We start from the raw sequence: 21,380 nt of genomic DNA, 5'->3' as shown, positions 1-21,380 counted from the left end.
TACTTAAAACCTTGGATGTATTCTGGCTTCAGGGGCATTCTTCACAATTTGATTGTGTTGTTCCATTGACACATGCTGCTACAGAACTGGAAATAGTGATACAGTTTAGACACAGGGAGCTGCCTGGGTCACTTGATCATGTGGTGGAGCAAAAATTTCTGGTGCAGGCAGTGTGTGGTCCTTGGGCAGTGTAAGGGCAACTGCTGCTCTTGGTGCAGTGTGTGGGAAGGTGGATAATGCTTCCTTCAATTGCATGGCAGCATGGTTCAGCTCTCCAAGGCCTTCCTGTTATTCACTCTCACGCTTCCACCCTTTTCCAAGGCAGAATTAGCTTACTTTAATCTCTTCCTCAACAAAGGTTCTTGTTCTGGGCACACAGCTATGGAAAAACCTTATAAAATAATCTCTGAGGAATTTTGCCTGAATGCCTGGAAATACTCAGTATGAGACACAGCTAGTGATTAGAAATGTGTCTGGCAGAGACTCTGGGATTTCTCCATCAGTCAGCTTCCCTCTTTGTGAGCACAGGCAGGTTCATATCAGCTTTCAAATAATTTTGTCTTAACTGCTGCTGCTCAGTATAAAGACTTCAAATGGTGGTTTTCTTACTAGCCCTCCTAGCAGATGTTCCCATGGCACTAGGATCTGGGAGCCTCAGTATGACAAATCAGTCTCCCCCTCCAATACCTATATAGATTGAAGATACCAACTTGGTAAGATGAATTTCATTAACTTCTTTCCCCTTGTGTAAGTTCTTTCTTTTTCTAATGTTTTAGTCTTCAGTCTTAGGAGAGAGTTACAGAAGGTTTACCAATATTTTTTAGTGTAGTGATTGCTAATAAAACAAACCTGGCCACAAAAATCTTCTCATCTTGGTAGAAAAGGATAATAGGCAACCAGGATTAAGCAGGACTCTTCCAAACTTCAACCCTTAAACCTAGCAAACTTAATAAAATCTATCTCATTTAGCAATTTGTAATATTGCTATAATTTGAAAATAAGATGTATAAGGCAATATAAGGAATGGCAGGTAACTGCAGGAATCCCTACTCTTTTGTCATGGGTGAGTAGAACGTTACATCAATTGTCTTTGGTCAGAAATATACAAGATTACTCAATTTGTGAATATTTGCCCCCCCCTTTTTTTTTTTCCACTCAAATGTACTTATTTACTTGTGCCTGAATGAATTAGTGAGATATTTAGTGGAACACATTATGAATATAGAATATTATTTTGTAAATAGGAAAAATTATGAACGCATCCTTATTTTCTTTCCTGTAGTTGACTAGATGAACTTACAGGGAACTGGAGCAGTCCAATGACTGTTAAACCTCTGTTTCTTCTGAAAAGGCACAACTAGAAAGTATGTACCTCTTGTGTCCATAAAGTTTTGTGAACCTTTATGAATCCTGAGAACAGCAGAACTAGTCAGCAGCTGTCTGTATTAAGTAAGAAAATGTTAATTTGTTAGACTTTTTCAGTCACACAGATATATTTGCTACAGATGAAAGATTCCTAATTAAATGTATACCAAAATCAAAGCTTTGGCTTTTTAATCTAGGGCAGCTGATTAAAAGGGTCATAATTAAAAAACCCACTTCATACTTTCAAATATTAGGGCATTTTTATCACCAGAGGGCACTATCCTTCTAGGCTAAGATTAAACTGTTATTTGGGTTTACATTTTTTTGTTTTAATCTAAGGAAAAGGATCTCGGGCAGTTATCATTGGGGTTTTTTTTTCTTATATATATGTTCATTTAGGTAACTCCATTCTGATCATCCTCTACTGTAACTTTCCATATTTCTATATGAAGAATATCCAGGTTGATGTTAGACTAGTTTAAGAAATCCCAAAGGATCTGCAGAAAATGTAAAAGTTGTGTGTTGTGCACTAGCAGAGACCTCTTAGTTGCAACCCAGCTGCTGTTATAGGAACTGACCTGCATTTGAAAAGCTGCAGAGTATTCCTTCCTGTCTCCCCTCTGAGGGATTCTTTAACTGCTGGTCTGTTTTTATTGTCTCCAACCAACCAGTGCTCCAGCAGCTGACAGGAGAGGTGGCTTGTGAATCATACTGGCCACACCTTAGCATGAAGTGTTCCTTTTTGCAGGTGGCTCCTGCTGGGATTCCTCTCTTGCTGACTGTTGTGCTCCAGTGGCCAGCACTGCATGGATTCCCGTTGCTAGTTGCCCTCCTCTCAAGGGAGAGAGTAAAAGTCACAACAGTGGTGGCCACTTAGCAGCAACAGGCTGCAGCAGCATGAATGCAAGATGTAGTTTCCTTGTAGCATACAATGATATTTTGCCTTTTGTATGTAGTATTATGCACTAGAAGCATTTATGCTATGAACATACATCTTATTTTTTAGTGTTTTATTTGTACATTGCCTATATTCATGTAACTCTCTTATTAACCAGACAAGACCTTAATTTGTCCTTTGGACTACAGACATCTTTCTTGTTTGTGTCTTTACTAGCTGTGTGTAGCTCTTCCCAAATTCTGGTAAGTCAGTTGCATGGGTATAGCAGTAAGACATCACAGGGCTTAGATTTGCCTGCATTGCATTAGCTGTGTTACAATTCTGGACTGAATTCCTTTCTCAAATATTCCAGAGGTTATGATCTTAAACAGATATTAAAACTCACCTCATTCCTGGCAGTTATGAACACCTACAGCTCTTGCCTGTAATAAAATATTTATAATTGTCAAATTATTAATCCGAACTTGTGATTGGCAGAAAGAGGAGTGGAAATGGTTCAGTGTTCTTTGTTGCTTTGCACATCACTGCTGTTTAGTTCCAGGTAGTGATGATAAATATTTCAAATTGAAGAAGTCTAAGAGACTACATCTCTCCAATCCTACACAATTTTGTGTTTCACCTGTTGCAGCAGGCTATGTATGAAGGAAGGAGTTCTTGATGTAATGTGATGGACACTTCCACCAGGGAAGTGCCGCTTGTGCAATGATTGCTTTTGGTTCTGGTCCTGCTGTGTTTATTCTTGATCTGGATATCGGTGTCTTCAAAATGGGGGCAAAGAATGATGCTGTTGGAGCTTTCTGTACCTGCAGGCCATGTGTAGGAGAAGAACAGACAGCAAGAAAATCTGCTCTCATGGTTGACTAGAAATATGATCCTTCATTTAAGGATGGAAGGATTTACTTTGTGGAAGGGAACTCTCATAAGGAGTGGTCCAGAAGGAAAAAGAAATTTAATTAACCTTTTCTGCCCACAAAGTTTCCCATGATGTTCATGGATATGTGTTTTAGTAAAGCAGATCATATGAAACTACCATTTCTCTCTTCTCTGAGTATGTCCTCTTAGCATCAGCCCTAGGTATGCCCCTTATGCCTGATGGGTCCCTGTGGCTGACTCCTTATTTTCCTGAGCTGCTTGATGTGCCTTTGACTGGCCAGAACGATAGCTCTAAACCCAGAGATATCACAAACCACCATGTACAGTCACAGGGAACTGCTTGCACAGAGCAATATGTGATCTGTTTTTCCATAGGAGTTTTGCAAGCTAAAAGATTAAAACAACAAATCCTTAGATGCACATAGCCTTATCTAAATTTGGCTATTCTTTACAAGCTTAGTCAGGTCCTTGTTGCCCAGTTACAATCTGCTTCTCCGCAGACTTTTTTCCATGCTGTGGCTTTTCAACTGTTTCCAAGTTCTGTTTAGAGTTTCTGCTGAAGATTTCGTGTTCAGAAGTTTTTCTTCATGCTTTTAATCTTCCTGAAAAAGCTGTAAAAAAGCATCAAAATAACACATAACTTCAATTTGCTTCATGATTAAACCAGTGGCCTTTGGCTCTGGTTCTCCAAAAGTAATGCCAGCTGATGCAACTCCTTACCTGATTATTATCTCTTACCTGATTATTGAAATCATCAAAACAGTGGAGATGCAATGTTTGTTAGACCTATGTTTGTCTGACCATACCAGAATGTCAAAACCAGGAATCTGTTTTTCAAAGTATTTCTAGCTATGATGTAATTAAATAGTTGGGGGTATTCTAACAGTCTACATTGACAGTACCAAATGTCAAAATGATTGTACTTTTTCTTTTCAGGAAAATCTCTAAAGGGGTTTTCAAGAGGTCTAATATTTTACTTATTTTATGAATAAAGTGAGTAGTATAATTATTTTTATTTGGAGTGAGCAGGTTTGAGCACACTATAAACAATTCTGAAAATCCCAATCTGTTTCTGAAGAACTTCTAAATAATATAGAATGCAAATATTACAGTACCTTGCATAATACCTTATATTATTAACGTCCCTAGAACTTTGTAGTCACTGGTATTTTCTTTAGTGAGGATGACACTATCTTTGAAGAGTGTCTTGTGGTTGGCAATGTGGGTGATTAGCGTTTGAGAACATGTCCTTTCTAATGCATAGCAGAACTTGTAAGATCTTATCAAACTGACAAGATAAATTTTTGTCTTTAAAAATCCAAAATGAAACAGAAATCACCTTTATAGAAAGGTATTCTTGAATTCCGACATCAGTATGCCGTTAGATGCTCACTTATCAGTATGTGTGGTTTTGTGTCATTTGCAGCACTTGTCACTGATTTCTGTGGCAACTGGTCTTTATGGATACAACTAGAGTCTTTCATTTTATGAATATATGTATTTGTGTATGTGATAGAGAGATATATGTGCAAGTGTATGTATGTAGCTATATAAAATTATCTCCTTCAGTTACTGAATGTGGCATTGTAAGGCTGCATGATTGAAGAAAGTGTTTGGTGAGAGTCCTTTTACTGTTTTAATATCACATTGAGGTGGGCAGACTTTAGAAGGAGAGTTCAGTCTTCAAAGACAAAGTAAATTCATTAAGTGATCTCAATACTTTTCTTCCCCAAGACGACAGCAGTGTTGAAACCTGCTTGTGGTTTTGGTGTTTAACACCTCAACAACAAAATTGCAATTCATTGCATGAGTTCTTGGAGTAGCCTGGCTTGAATATGCCAAAGAATTGTTAAGGATTTGAGTACTTAATGATGTAAGTTTTCTTCTGCCTTTTTGTTTTCCTGTGTCAATAGATACTATTGATATATAATCCATCCAAGGAAATGCATCTGAGTTTGAGACTGTGCAACTTTTTCAGTCTTGTTTATAGATCCCCACCCTAGCTTTAAATGAGGTAGCTTGGGTATTGGCAGAAATCTTGCTGCAGCAACACAAGGCTTATCATGGGTAATTTACTTTTCTTGGAAATGAGATAAATTATCCTCTGCTGAGCATCATGTGTCTGTGTCTGGGCAGACTCTCATACTCAGGGTTTCTCATTTCAAGCTTACTCAGTTCCCTACACCATATGGCAGTCTGCAGGGTAGCTGTGGCCCTTTGAATGGAAATGGAACCAAAACTGAGTACTAGAAAGGTAGAGTTTTGAGTGACAGTGTAAAAACTGCAACCATGGGGTAGCTGGCAATGAGTAGACACTGGAAGAAGCTTCTCTGGTTCTACAGAGGACAGTTGTTCTCCCTCTGATGGGAGTCTACATGAAATAGCTGCTCTGTGTATGAAAGACATGTAGAGCAAAACTTCCAAGTGATCTAGCTTTGCAAGGGAAATGTTTAGCTAAATCTAACTGTTCTTTTTGCCTACCTGGCAGCTTACTTTTTGTAAACTTAAGAGAGGTGCCTTGGGTCAGAAATGCAAGTCGAAGTAAACAAGGATATGGAAGTGAGAAAAAAGAGCAGAGAAATGTTATATCCTGCTGCTAGTGCAGAGCTCTGGTTTGCAACCCACCCACCCAGTGTATTACCATTCAGACCTAACACTTTCTATGTCTGAGTTATTTTCCCCTTCACCTTCCGTTATGCAATAATAAATATCAAATATGATCTGCTTAGCTCCATAATTGACAACTGGATTGAATTTGTCCCACTACTGAGGAAGAGGTTCTTGTGCAAATTTTCATATTGTTCTTACATCTCTTCCTTTTGTCTCAGCAGTCACTCTCTTGGCCCTCTGTTCTGGGCAGTCTGCTTTTAAATGATAAGAACTGCAAGGGCTGATTCAAGGGGTGGAAGTAAAAGTTTTGCTGTTCTTACAGGACATGCCTATGTGATTTAGACGTGCCAACATGGTATTAATTACTGCTTCTTTAACCGCTTATGTGAAAGAAAGACTAGCATCAACTTTTCCAAATTTTATTGTTCTTAAATTGCAGATGGCTGCATCACATCAGTAATTACATTCAGATTTTAAAATCTCACAGAATGCATCTTGAAAGGAAATAAAATCCCAGATATTTTATGAAAGCAGAAACAGTTCTGGATATGTTTCCCAGCATGGGCACTCAAATATACAGGGCCCTGATTCTTCTGTCTCCTACTTATACAGTAATTTGCACCTCTGTGGGAAGAGAGTATCCAGTAGAATTGGGTAGCATTTCAGCTGAATACCCATCCAGATGATTACAGTATATGAAGCTATGGATGGTCAAGCTTGTAGTACATAAATGGAAATCCAAAATTTTGAAATAATATTTCTATGACTCCTCTTTCCACCTGCACAGCTGTCATGTTATGTTATATAGAAGATACTTCTTTAACATCTCTAAATTTAGAAAAGAATATATGTTAAATGTCAAAAGATTGTAGAATCTCTCCACTAAAAATTTCAGGGTGAGATTCACAGTTCTTTGGCTTTGGCATGTTATCTCTAGTCTAAGAGCTTTGCTAAACAGTAAAACTTAGCCTCTGCTGCATTTTTTAAAATATAAAAAAGTCTTATCTTTACTGGGAAATTCACTCATTAGTTATGCCATACTCTGTTGCTTGGAAGTAGCAGTTAACTCTATCTTGTGATTTTTTTATTGCATTGCTTATATTTGCTTGCATTGTGTGGTGCTTTGGCAGGTCTCCATTTGCCCTCCCATGTTGCTCAGACCACCTGGTCTGTTACCTGTTTGCCTGTAACTGCTCTGCAATTACACAGATGGAGCACTTTAAACCATGTTTAAATGCTGGGGAGCAATGATGTTCAGTTCCTTCCCACTTTCAAGTTCTAGCAATCTGTACAATTACCATGGTTTTCTTTTCAAGTCTTATTTTTTTGCTTGCATCCAGCCAATTCAACGACAATAAAGATGATCCCCAGAGGACAGAGAGTTGGGAGGAGGAAGCAGTTCTCCAAAATTCAGACATCATAGTGTGATGAGGATGCTAATGTTGCTGGTGTGGCTAGTAGAACAGAGCCATGAATTCGATACATATGTGCTGTGTCAGAAATAATGAATGGGAAACCACCTTGCAGTAAAACTGGACATTGGAATTTTGGGGCGAGGTGGAACAGTGGAGGGTTCAAAATCTGATGATGAGGAATTAGTACAGTTTTAGCACAAGACTGTAGTGACTATTTTACCTTGGCATTGCTGGTACTCAAAACACAGACAAGGCCCATGGGTGAGGTATTGATTTTAGGTTCAGGTTATGTGGTGGTCAGGAGGCAGGCAGCACCCTCACCCTAATGTCTTGTCCGTGTTCCCCACAAGGCTGCCAGCAGGCTGGCAGAGGGACCAGGAAGCAGCGTGGTACTGCCTTCTGCTGTAAGTCAGTCCTGCAACGAACAACCACCCATTGTTTGGTTTTCCTCCTGAAGCCAGAGGCACACTGGATCACCCTGAGTGTGCCAGGCACTGTGCCTTTCATGCTGGCTTTCTCCCCCTCTTCCTCCCAGTGAGTCTTGCCTGGCCGTACATTGCGTTCAGAAGCTTTCTGTGCTGGCAGTAATTGAAGGAAATCTTATAATAGAAATGTGTTTGTTGAGGGCATGTCATTCTGTAGCTCTGCAATAAAATATGTAGTACATAATGTATTTTAATTAAACCGGAAATGAATTCAATTAATTAGTTCAAGTCCACTCGCCCTCTCCTTTTTAATATCATATGCTCCAACAATAAGGAAAGTCCAGATAGGAAAATTGCACATCTTCCTTAACAAGACACTAACACTGTTAGCATTTAGTATGCTGGGCACTCACTGAAAAGCAGCATTTGTTGAATGGGGGCCTCTGATTGTGCAAAAGAAAGAGAATCTTAGACTCATAAAGTAGATGAGTTGGCCCTAACTATTGAAGACCAAGGTGCTTCTGCTCTCCTGTCTTGGAGGCTGTCTGTCTTCTCCAGAATGTCAGGAGAGGAACATTTCAGTGACTCATGGCAGCTGACCTCATTTGGGCTTATTTACTTGGGAGTATCATGTATTTTTTTTTTTCCTGTCTATTCCTGGCCTTAGCCTGTCACAGATGTCCAGTCTGTTGCATTCATTCACTTGGATTTTGTGAGTAGGCACTTTCTTCACCTTGCTGACTGAAGACACAGGCCAGGTGTCTTCAGTATGTCCTCTAGTATTAATGGATCTGCATGCAATTATTTGTTTGCCTGTCTTCAGCATCTATATCACTCCTGATAGCACCATCAATACTTCTCTTGGTCGTGTACTCCTTAAAGCTGTGGCTACAGACACATTAATGTGAAATGGAATTTAAGAGAGTAGCCATCCAACATGCCCTGAACTCAGCATGACAGATACCCCACCTGACTGTTTGAGTGTGCAAAGTAGAAGATTCTTCTTATTGTAGTTGCTGGAAAGCTCTGGTGTTCAAAGAAATTGTCCAGTTTGGTTAGATAAAATGCAGTATTTGGATGAGCAAGAGGAGAAATGGTCTATCAGCCTCTCAAATGCCACATAGCTGAAGGTATGAAATAGTTTTTCAAGGCTGAGAGAAAGGAGACAAGACCAGAGACACTAGAGGCCTGCTGAGACAGATGAAGTAATAGGGAAGATTTTTTTTTTTCCTGTCAACAGAGAGAAAAAAACCCCCGACCTCTCAGTGACAAGCAAACTGCCAGAGAGAGTAGGTGGCAGTCAGGATTTTAAAATTTAATAAGGCAGACCTTATTTCTATGATATGTTCTGTGGAAGCTGCTCTTCCAGTGAATGAAAGTGGTCTTCTGTTGGGACACAGGCCTGGGAGAATGTCCCATTCTGAGCCTCAGTGGCCAATAGCCAGAATGTTGATTTTTTTTTGTTGTTGTTCATTTTTCCTTGAGACAAGGCACAGCCTGTCATGTAGCTCTCCTGTACAAAGTTGCCACGATCACTGGTTTACAGAAAACTGTCCTGTCTCAATTAAATTTCTGGCAAAACCTTTAGCTTCAAAACCTTTAACAAAGACTTTTTGGAACCTGTAGCTCTGGATGAATGATGCTCTCTGGGGTTTGGTGCAATATACACCAGGCCTCCCAAGACTTGTGTCTTTGTCTTACTGACTGCTCTCTATGATGTTCTAAGGGAGCACTGTGAGATGAAGGCATGTCTGTCTGACCCTCTGGGTAGTCTTGGTGTTGAAGGGATGCTTGGATGGCACAGAAACATACCATAACTGTTCCTGCAACTGACTTTTGCAGAAATAATTATTTTTCATTACTTCTATTCTATCTACCCATCTGGGACTTTGAGCTGTGACTCAGCAGATGTGATAAGTCACAAGCTGCTAGCAGTGTTGTATTGTAGGTGTCTGGATCAATAAAAGTTGCTTACACCTTTGTCTCCCTGTGTGCAAAGCCAGGCCGAACTGAGTAGAAGATGGAGTTGGCTTTCTCGGGGGGAACTTGGCTCTGTTCCTTGTATAGATGTGCTTGGCTTCGCATGTATGAGCAAAATGAGCTCTCTTGGATGCTCTGAACTCAAGTCTGATATTTATGACATTCTCCTCTCTGATGAATTAGATTTGAGGATTTCTGTTTTAACCGCATAGAGAAAAGCACTGTTCAACCTTTTCCATATCACATGTTCCAATCACAGCAATATCTAGAAAGGTTGTTCTGTTTTTGTTTGTTTCTTTTCTGGGAGAAAAAAGTAGTTTTATAGTAAAGATGTCATTTAATGAATGGGTTAATGTTTAATGAGTTCTGACTCACATTAGATAAGAGACAAAGATTATAAACAAAGCATAAATCCTGGATTTCACAGTTGTTAATAGAACCTCCACAGTTATTAAATAAATTGTATTACAAATTACAGAGGTTTTTTAAATTCTGCATGATTTTTACTGACTGAGCAATTAATTTTATTTTCATCAACTTAGACAAACAACAAAAACCCATAAATTTAATATTTAGATATGGCAGAATTTATATACAGCTTCAGTGAACAAAGAAGCTGGTGGGAGTAATAGGTCAATTAGCTTGTTATTACTTGCTTTGATGAGAAGGATACGATTGAATTTTCAAGGCTGATATATATCACACACAGTGTGCCCAAAGATTACATAAACAGACTTGAAGAGCAGCGCCAGAAGATGATCAAGGGACAGGGTATGAAACCTATTGAAAGCTCTTCTGTAATTTTTTTTTCTGATTCTAGCTAAAGGTTTGTTTAAAAAGGGAAGCTGAAAGAGAACCCCATTTTTTAAAAAGGATATTGGTTCTGGAAGTTGCAGTACCTGCAAATACTCAAACCCAACTAATACACATGTTCTGATTATTGTACTTTCACCTTTCACTTGTAACAGCAGGGAACAATTAGAGAGACCTGTGTTGTTGTTGTTCTAACAGGATCATGTTTATAATGATCTTCAACTTGCTCCATGACACTCCTACTTACAAAAGTTAGGTGGGTTTTCTAAAGACAAAATTACCTACCATAACTACATCTTTTCTGGTTGCCTAGTTTGAATGAAAAATCTGAAGAGCATGTCAAAATGCACAGCTTCAGCACAGATGTTTATCTCTGTGTAATATTGAAACAAATATTGACATCTATTACATTACTGCATCTGACTCAGGGTCTGGGAAAAATTAGAAGTTTCTGAATTTCTTTAAGGAACCTTGATATCAGAATTTTTGCACTGTTTTCAAAGTTACTGGTGTCAATATTAGTTATCTGAGTTATGATACATGACACTGAGAATACAAACTAGGTGAAAATGGTTATGAAAGAGAGCTAGAGAGGAAAATGTCTCAAGTTGAACTGAGGGAGGTTTAGGTTTGATATTAGAAAAAAAATTCTTCACAGAAGTGTTGTCAATTATTGGAATTGCTGCTCAGGTAGGTGATTGAGTCACCAGCCCTTGAAGTGTTTAAAAGATATGTAGATGTGGCACATGGCTTAGTGGTGGACTTGTCACGTTAGAGGGTAGATTAAATTATTTTAAAGGTTTTCCAACCTAAATGATTATGTGAGTCTCTGAAAAGAAAATATCAGTGTTTCATTCTGTAGCAGGAGGATTTTTTTTTCCCACCTGCTTCCTTCTATCTTGTTTTGGCTTTAAATATAATTGAAAGTTACCGACAGCAAGAAGTGGGTGGTTTTGTTGTTTTATAGTTGAGGCTTTTAAAAATACATTTTATTTCCTTTTGAATGCATCTCTGCAGTACTGCAGTGGCAGAGTTCAATGAAGAGGAATAAAAAATCAAGCAATCTTACTGGTTTCCTTTGTGTTGCCCAAGGGCAATCGACTTTGTGTCCAAAAATGATTGACTTTTATTGTTTTGTGAAAGATTTTTGACCTTTCTATTGTCCTTGTTGTCCAGGTACTTCAAGGCTGTCCTACTTGAGACATGATTTTTGACATGCTCTGACTGTTTTGAAATGCAATAACAAGGTATAATGCTGCTGACTCCTTTGTCACAGGAGGCAAAAGTAGTATAACATAACTGGGATACAATAGACACATCCATGCAGTGATGTTACAAGCCCCATGAATAGAGAATATCCCATCTGATTTCTTTGTGAAACAAAATAGTTGCTTGGGACTCCAGCTATTGTGAAGCATATTCTGATTTGAACTTTTGGAGTTTTGGGAGGGAATGTTGTGCTTATTTTTCTGTCTGTTAGAATGTACATGATACTAAAAAAACCCACACAACTCAAATCTACACCAAAAACCTACAACAAAGATTGGTTTGCTCAATGCAAATCAAATAAAATGAGTTTGTGGATTTATTCTCCATTTTACTCAGGGAAGAAAATATGTTCACATGTTATTTGGGGTTCAGTTCTTCCTGATGTGGTCTCTGAAAAAGCATAGGGTCTAGTTCTGGTCTCCTGGCTTTACATAAGTAAAATCCCTCAGGAAAATCCATTCAGTCACATTTCTGTAGTGAAACAGGAGAAACGTCAACTATGTTAATAATTAGGGGGAGTGGGTCTTGTTGTTTTGATGGCTCTGTGCCTTTCAGGGAGGACGACGGCAGTGCTGTGGAGGGGATGGGAAAGCCAAGCCATGAATGTACAAACCTTTTTCATGATACAAGTTGTAGCCTGTAACCTCCTATACGCTGCTCTGCTGCTTTTGTTATATCCTTTTCTCATATGTCTACAGTGTAGTTCAGAATCTCTGTTCCCTTCCCTTGCTCTTTGCCAGTGATAAATATGTCAATTGTTAAGACAATTCCACCAGAGCAGCTAGAGTCCAGATGAAATCAGTCGGCATCAGACATGCGTCTAAAGGCTTGTATGCAACACAGCATTTATAGAAATTAATTTGGAATAAGAAAATAAGTTAATTCAAAGTGGGCTATTTAAAAGAACCTTTAATTCCTGTGCAGGTGATACTATTCAAAAATAATAAAATCTCACTGTATCTGTACTAGTTCACTTGAAGATTAATGAAGCTAAATCTCTGGGTGTTTGATTCTAAGTACTTGATTGAGTACAGTTTCTGTTTGATGACAGATGAAAACCATAAATACACCCCAGTGCTCTTTCTCAGCATCCTCCTGAAGTGTACTGTTAAACTGGTCTGAATTCACTAGTCCTTGGGCTGGCTTCGTTTTAGGGTGATGTACAGCAGGTATGGATATGTTAGCAGGTACAGCTGCTTATGACCTTTCTGGCACACTGGTATGTTGGCTATGTCCTCAAATAGGCAGAGGCAACAGAAACTTTTTACATATCTCCATCTAGTAACATAGTAGTCTTCAAAAGGAGGGCTCCTAATTTTTTTTCTATCTTTCTTTTCATAAAAACCACCTAAAAAAGCAGGGGCAGATAAAGCACTGCTTTCAGTGTGTCCATCCTCTTGACCAGATGCAGTCATACAGTCTTGAAAAGGAATACATTCACAGAGTGAGGGACCATCCCTCCTCATTGTGATTTATGACTGCAGCTCTTGCTGACAGGTTTGGGGAGTAATCTAGAAATTCGGAAGTAAAAAGCTTGCTCTTGCCCATCCCTTTTTATAATTCTTTTCCAAATAAAAAGAAATGCCCTCTGAAGCCAACATTTGAGATGTTCTGATCATGTCAGATGCAAACCATGACACCAGATGCCCCTGAAGATATATTTATTGGCAAGTACTCAAGTGAACCATAAAATTAGATTAGTAAAGAATAACAACCAAATAAAATTAAAAAGAGGAACTCAAGCCAAGATACTCTTTAAAAAGTCTGAATTTGTATGGACTGGATCCAAAAGAAGACATATCTGCCTGCAAAAGTACATCATAGAATGTACTGTATTGGAAGGGACCCATCAGGATCACTGATGTCCAACTCCTGGCTCTGCACAGGACACCCCAAGAATCACATCATGTGCCTGAGAGCATTTTCCAACTGCTTTTTGAACTCTGACAGGCTTGGTGCTGCTCCCATTTCCCTAGAGTGCCCGTTCCAGTGGTCAGCTACTCTTCAGGTAAAAAACCTTTTCCTCATATCCAGCCTAAACCTCTCCTGACACAATTTCATGCCATTCCCTCAAGTCCAGTTACTGGTCACAAGAGTGACGAGATCCATGCATGCCCCTCCTCTTCCCCTTGTGAGCCTTTCCTCCAGGCTGAACAGACCAAGTGACCTCAGCCAGTCCTCATGTGTCTTCCCTTCCAGACCCTTCACCATGCACATGACTGTCCTTTGGACATTCTATAATAGCTTAATGTCTTATATTGTGGTGCCCAAATCTGCTCACAGGACTTGAGTAGAGGCTGCACCAGCACAGAGCAGAGCAGGAGAATCCCTTCCTTTCCTGGTGATGCTGTGCCTGATATCCCTAGGACAAGGGTGGCCCCCTGTATTTATATATACATTTTTTATATGTATATATAAAATATACATATGATACACACATTCACGTGCACACACAAGTATATATGTATTTATCGTTCACTGGAAACTAGATTTTAGGTGTTTTTCAAGTGTTAACACTGTGTTTCTGTTTTTCTCATTTGTTACCTACTTTGCTGTATCCCTATCTTGAGGTTGTTTTGTACTCAGTTGTTTCAATGTAAATTTTAAATCCTATAAACTTGTTTTTGCAGAAGTATTTTCTGTTTGATGTCAAAGTTAAATAGGCTCTTGCTGTTTTTCTCATGTTGTCCATACTTAAATAGGTGCCAAGCCAAGATGAAGGTAATTGAGTTAAATAGCAGAGGCAGGTGTGTGATAATCTTGCTCCTGCTATGCTGGCTAGTGCAGGACAGAAGGTGAGATATAGCAAAGAGCTGCAGTAGCCAGTCTCCTGTGGGCCAGGCTGTACAGGTGAGAGGGTCAATGCTTCTAGCTCAGGACTGAGTACACCCATTCCTGACTGGTGCTTGTGAAGTCTGGGCCAGGGAAAATGTTGAAGGGAATGTAAAATGAGTTCTTTGCTTTGAGTCTAAAGCAGAGAGAATGTCTGAAGACTACTGCTTGTTAGGAGTGTTGCAGGGAACTGCTTTTTGCTGCTTGTTCGTGGAAGCACAATACCTGATTCTGAGAGTGTGTATGGATCCAGCATATCCTAATTCAACAACTGTTGATGCAAAATTGCTGGTTTGGGAAATATGCCATGAAGGAACTTAATTTTACATACAGCTGCTACAGATATGGCCGTAAAGCACAACTCACAACAGTTTCAAATATGTGCTGCATTTCTTTTTTCCTTTATACCTTCTAAATGAAATGTAGTATGGATTAATCTGGCAATTTTAAATGCTAGGGATAGCATTCGCCTATTTTTTCGATTTCTTTGGCCTGTATACTTACTCATGTAACCAATTTTATTGGGAAGGAGACAGAGTAGCAGATAAATCATTTATTAAAGTGTATTTCCACAGCATAGTGCCCAGGGGCCATAAGAAAAGGCTATAGATGTTAAGTCCCAGTTTGTAGTGTGAGTCTAGAGCCTCTGCTCCCTTTTTGATGAAGACTGACTGCAGTCAGTGAAGGCTCAGGCAGTAGTATTAGGCAGATAAACTGAGAATTTGGAAGTAAAAGTTGTTCTTGTGATTTAAGACGTTAAATCTAAGAAAATGTCCATTTGCTGTAAGAGTAAACAGGGCCTTGTTTATTTGCTGGTCTGGTTCTGAGAAGCATTTCTTCTGTTGGTCTTTACCATTCTGTGTAGTAGAAAACTACTTTTTTCCAGTAGAATGTCCAATTATTTTAGAAAGGTATGCAGCGGGTATGTGTGTAGGCTAAACAGTGGATCATGACACATACTGAAATTGAAGCCAGGCATATGTTTAAAGAAGAGTTAAGATGGTAGGGTATGTTAATAATATTCCAGGAATGTATTTGTAATTCAAGATACTACCTTAAAACTAGGGATAATCTGATCCCAAATGATTAGTTGCACTTTAGGAAATAAAAAAGGAGAAAGGTGGGGTGCAGTTAGAGGGTGATGATTTCTGATCTTAAAGTAATGATTCATACCACTGTTTAAAAGGGCATTGTTATTGAAGACAAGTGATCCATACTGTATCCTAGTGTAAGCCTCTGTGAATAAGTGAACCCAAAACATTTCTTAAAGTTTATTCCCTTCTTTTCTTTCCCAACTAAAGCATTGAGCACAATCAACTCTTGAGCAGACTGCCTAGGAGAATGCAGCATTTAATTGTTATGCTGAAGGGACAAATGCAAGAAGAACAAGCAATTAGATAAAAAGGGGTTGAAATTCTGACAGGCTAAGATAATCTTTGCTACTCTAAGGGTTACAGCTGCCACTAATTTAGTTGCATTATCCTTCTCATTGCAGATGTTTAGGGATGGGTCTGCTAAATAACAGAGAACAAAAGCATTTCCACTATAAAAGCAAATTTTATAATGAGAACTATAATTGATAGGATGATAAAAGCTTTTGGTACTGAATGATTTGATAGACTAACAGGAAAAATGGAATATTTGCACAGATATTTATCTTAAGGGAAGGGTGAACACAATGACACCAGCCAATGTATTTCCTGTTATCTTGCTTCTGAACTAAGAATGCTTAGGAACAAGGGATTGGGCTGAAATAATATTTTCTGGTGACATATCAATACCTAGTGATGATTTGTTCATTAACTGTGTTGTTACCACTAGTGATAACTAATCAGCACTACAAAAGCTATAATGGGATAGTTTGGTTAATGTATGCAGCTCCTAACAGTTTCATAAATCATTCTTGCAAACAAATCAAAGTCAATAGAAGAGTAACGTGACCACACATAATTTTACCATGTTTTTTCCTAGCTCTTAGTCATTGGTAATGTGACCTTCAGCAGTGGTGCAATGTCTGATGGGTTTAAAATGTCTTTTGTTTGCTATTTTGGCTATATGTCAAAAAAGACAAAGCCTACACTTAAAATTTATTATCCTTAAAAAAACAAACAAACAAAACAGGCTCAAACTGTAAGCACAGGTGTTAAACTAGAGGTAAATCCATGTACTAAAGCTCATGCTAAGTGGAAGCACAAAGCTTCTGGGGATGAACTTACTTTGCTTCAAGATGCTTAGGCTGTACCTGATGCTGACCAAACTAGCTTATTTGGGGATCTTGAGCCACATGCTAGTGTGCAATGTTGGTAAACCATTATTTTAAGATTTATGCTAGTTATTTTGTTGCTTGTTCTCCAGAAAGGGTCACAAATCTGTAAGTACAGGTTGTGGTTGGGACTGCTCTAGATCATAATTTGTCAAGAATAATTTGCTAGTGTGCCTATTGCCCACCTTTCTAGAACACATGGCATTTACATTGGAAAATATTACTTTTATTTGTAACATAAAGCAGCATGGTACGCGTGTTTTTATGGTAGGAACTGCACGTACCATTTAATACAAAGCTCTGAAAAAAATTAGATATAAAAGATTGGCAAAACCCTTTCATTTTCCTTTGCAACACTGGAATTTTACAGTAAACCCTTATACAAGAGAGGCTAAGTGTCAGAGGATTAGTCACCCAGTTCAGTGTTCTTGGTCCTACAAACCTTTAAGAAGTGTTTAACACATCACATTTATCACGTCAAACAGTCAGTGGAGCTTATGCAAAGCGAGGTGCAAGGAATTGGATTTCAGGGATGGGCTCACCATGGCTGCTATACCTTCCCCATACTAAAATCCACATGCAGCAATAGGGACTTCACAGCAAAGCCTTGGGGAGAGCATAATGTTTCTGCATGTGGGGACACTCTGCTTTCAAGCTGAACAAGAGAAGATTGTAACCAGACGTGGTGTGCTGCAAAAGGGAATGCTGATGCACTTGGACTCTTGTGACCATCTCTGAATGATGTGTGCTCTGCCATTCGGCACGGGGGCTGTTTTAGGGCAAGGCTGGATTTCTCCAGCATTTTTTGTGTGGTACTGTGTTGACATAGATCAGTAGAAGAACAAAATGTTACTGAAAAGCAGAAGCTGAAAAATGAATCAACTGCTCTGGGCACCCTCTAGCTGGAAAATTTAAAATAGAGACATGACCAAGGAAGACTGTGCCTGTTGGATCATAGGTGGTAGAGAGAAATGTTTGCTCAGCATACTCCAGAGAGGGGTTCTAAACCTTCTGTTCAGAGCTGATTGTATTTGCTAAACAGAGCTTGTCTCTTCCTCTCTGAAACTCCTTGTGAGGGGAAAAAAGGGCTTTATATGTAATTTTAAATTAATTTTTTTCTTCCTCACTACATTGAATGGAAAAAATCCAGAATAATCACATTTTCTCTTTCATTTGTCTTATTTTTCAACTATAAAATTTTTAAACTTTAACAGTAGTGTCAATGTAGTAGAATGGAACTGCTGAATACACTCCACTGAACAGAATAGAATATTTGGTGGAAAAAACACATGCAATCCAGAAATAGAAAATGTTCAGATTTGAAAAATGGAATCAGGATGAAAAATTTAATTCTAAGTAAATGGAATTTTGTAGTTTTACAATTTCCCTGTGATTAGATAAGATAGTTGAATAAAATTTTTTCTTGGAGGAAAGAAAGGGAGATAACTTTTTATCAGTTTCAACCTTTATGGATCATGCCTTCAAGATCATGGTTCTACTTTTTTCCTTTAATTCCATCTTGGTGTTGCAGGAGGCTATTGAAACCTTAACCTTGTTTCTTAAAGTACCTAGTGCAACGAGATCCAAGAAGAATCACTTCATAGTAACTACTGACATTTGTTATTTGTTTTGTGTGAATCTTTTCACAGAGTAAAATCTACATTAAGAATATACTGATGTCAGAAATTTTCATTGCAAACACAACAAAGAGTTTGTTTATGAAATGTGCTTTAAAATATGTGAATTTATTTAAGTTTCCTGCTTAAAACCAGTTTTGAGATGCTACTTTCTGTGGTGTTCCTGTCTGCCTCATGCTGGGTTTTAACAAGCAGGAGTCAAACTTAGTCCTTAACAGAAGACTGAATAATGAGCTGGAATAATGAGCTAAATCTTGGGCAGATATGGAGCAGAACGTATCCCAGCACTAAGGAATCTGTAATTTGAAGAAGCTAATTGAAAGTTGTTTTCTGGGGGTTTTTGTTGGGTGTTTTGAGAGGCATTAATTTTTTTGGTGTTTTTGAAATGCACTCAGAACCAGTTCTTGACTTTTTTTTTTTGTTTTTGTTTTTTTTTTTTTTTTTTTTTTTTTTTTGTTTTTCCACCCAGCAACCAAACAACTTTGTTTTATAACTAAAACAAAAGCTTTTTTAGTTTTCTACCACAGGTTGCGTAGACCTCAGTCTCCCACTGAGAGAAACAAATATCTTTCTGATTCACATGAGTTACCAGCAAATTTCATGAGATGCAGTGACATTTTATTTCTCTTCAAAGGCAATCAGTAAAACTGAAAAAGGTCACATTTTGTTTTCAGCAGAAAGTGCCTCTGTGTCATAATTTAAAGTGAACAACAACTTCTAGCTTCATGCAGGAAGACATGTATATGTTAGACAGCATTTCAAGGGAAAATGTTAACTTCAAGTTCATTAGAGTACAGAAAATCAAAGTGCATATTTCTTAATGATTATTCTTTGAGAATTTTAATTCATTTTTTAATACTTTCACTTCTGTATGATTTTTTTTGTCATTGAATCATTCCTGCCGTATTTTTGACAAAATCAGAATAATTGACTATTGATGTCATGAAAAAATGTAACTTGACTGAAAAACAAAAAGCACCATTGAAATTCAGTTATTGGAGTTATATAACATGACAAACCAATATGTAATATTTTTCTGGATGCAAACTGGATTTTTTGTGTTAAATAGGACTTTCCACAGTTTCACTATGCTGACAGCAGAAACATCAACTGGGTGAGAGACCAGGAAAATAAATGGCAGATTTTTTAAACTACCTTGCCTTACCTTGCTATACTCATCCTAGCCTTCAGTGAACATTCATTTTGGAGAAACTTTATTGACTGCTTTAGAATCTGTAGAATCTTAAGTTATTTACTGATTTCCCCATTTATGGATCTAGTTGCTCCTTGTTTTGACTACAATTTTATAAACACTTCAATATAAAAGTTACTTTAGAAATAAAGAACACTTACCTTGGATGAATATGTTCATATGCAGGGATTAATTTTTCTGGATCAGGAATGTCTTCAAGACATCTAATCAGTGCAAAAACTGATAGAAAACTACCAGTGACCTCACTATGTATTTTATTTAAGAAAAAAAATCTTTTACAAACAGAAATTTCATGCTGAATGGTTATTACAAAATTGCATGAATTGATTTCAGACTCATTTTTTTCCCTTTGCTGCAGTAGGGCCTAATTATATTCAAGTGTCCTGTAGCTCTGAGAGGTTTTAAGACTGAGATAGATTTTTTTGGTTATTTACTGATAACTTTGTAATGGTTAAGGCAGATGAAATGTTCAAGTTGACTCTTGTGAGATTCAGTCTAGGACTAGGCTGAGGCTTTAGATGTATGCTCTGAGAATAAGAACAGTGTATAAATGCACCGCTTTAAGAGGAACTCAGATTAAAGACAAGAGTTATGAATGGATCCTATGAGCTCTAAGGGAACAGTCTGGTGGATACTGTTCACCCTTCTTCAATAACTCCACTCCATTGTAGAATGCTCGGCAGATTCAAATCTTTAAAACATTCAGGTGAGAAACTGCAGAAAGGAAATGCAAAGAGCAAAGTAGATTCATAAATGAGACTTGGAGAGAAGATAAGAAAATGAGGCAATAAAATATAGTTAGGTTGTGCCAGTTGGCAAAAGACATGGAGTAAATGAATCTTATCAGAAGTGAGAGAAACAGCTCATGAGCCTAGTGCAGAGCATCTGGCTTTCTTTTTACTGACTTCATTCTTTTTATGCTGACTTGGTATAGGTACAGTGGCTCTCCAAACTGCAGAAACATGGTAAATTTGGTCCACAGTGCGGAAGAAGTTGAGCACCTATTGAGAAAAAGACTTAATTGCCTTATGGTGTAAGAAGGAGCATGGGGCAAATAACTTTTTCCTTCTCCGGGAACTCCATTTATTGGTAGAACAGGAGAAAAAAAAGAGGAAGAATTATCTTCAGATCTTAATGAAGTATACTAACTCTCCTCCCACGTTTCTATGCAACTATCCTTATTTTTTTCCCTCTAGGTGTCTGGCTGGTATATTTGGTTCCTTTATTATGCACAAGTTGAAAATCAATGTTGAGTTTCAGGTCTAAGGGTATTTCTCTGGTAACCCCTCTGAAATCTCCACATTTTCATAAACAGTATTTTTAAGAGATAAATGTATTTTTGATTTGCTTCACTTGTTTGAAAATAATCACTTTCAGACATCGAAGAAGAAAGGAACATTTAAAAGGTTGTTTGAAAATCTCAATGAGAAAGGATTGTGTTATTGAGATGTACATAGCTGATAAGTGTGTGGGCTTTGTAGCCTGATAGTTTAGTAAATAAAATGCCAGACAAGTTAGCTACTTTGCAAAAAGTTCTCGCTTTAGAGCTGGCTAATTTAGCTCATTTATTCCCCTCTTCTTCTACTTTCATCTTTTTTTCCCAGAGGTTGTATTTTCATTGTTTAGTCTCTGTGTTTCAGAACTTTGATATGTCATCATTAATCACCCTCCCTGATTTCCTTATCCCTGTTTTGAAGGAAAACTTTTCCATTTTAGGGCTAAGGTACATAAGATCTAAAATAATAGTGAAGAGGAGATAAGTTAGTGAACCTGTCTTTGGTTCTAAA

The 21,380-nt window shown here is 38.0% G+C and overlaps 1 long non-coding RNA gene across 1 annotated transcript in view; it reads left to right on the top strand.

Annotated features, from left to right (window-relative positions):
* Nucleotides 1-524: 524 nt before the first annotated feature.
* The window catches only part of LOC134550603 (uncharacterized), a 115,345-nt gene continuing 94,489 nt past the window's right edge, over nt 525-21,380 (top strand). Inside the window, exon 1 of the long non-coding RNA XR_010080370.1 lies at nt 525-713. This is a non-coding gene — a long non-coding RNA (uncharacterized LOC134550603). The remainder of the gene's footprint in view (nt 714-21,380) is intronic.

This window comes from Prinia subflava, chromosome 5, assembly GCF_021018805.1.
Source record: "Prinia subflava isolate CZ2003 ecotype Zambia chromosome 5, Cam_Psub_1.2, whole genome shotgun sequence".
NCBI classification, from domain to species: Eukaryota; Metazoa; Chordata; class Aves; order Passeriformes; family Cisticolidae; genus Prinia; species Prinia subflava.
Note: the sequence above shows the minus strand (reverse complement) of the source record. Positions and strands in the feature narration are given on the sequence as shown.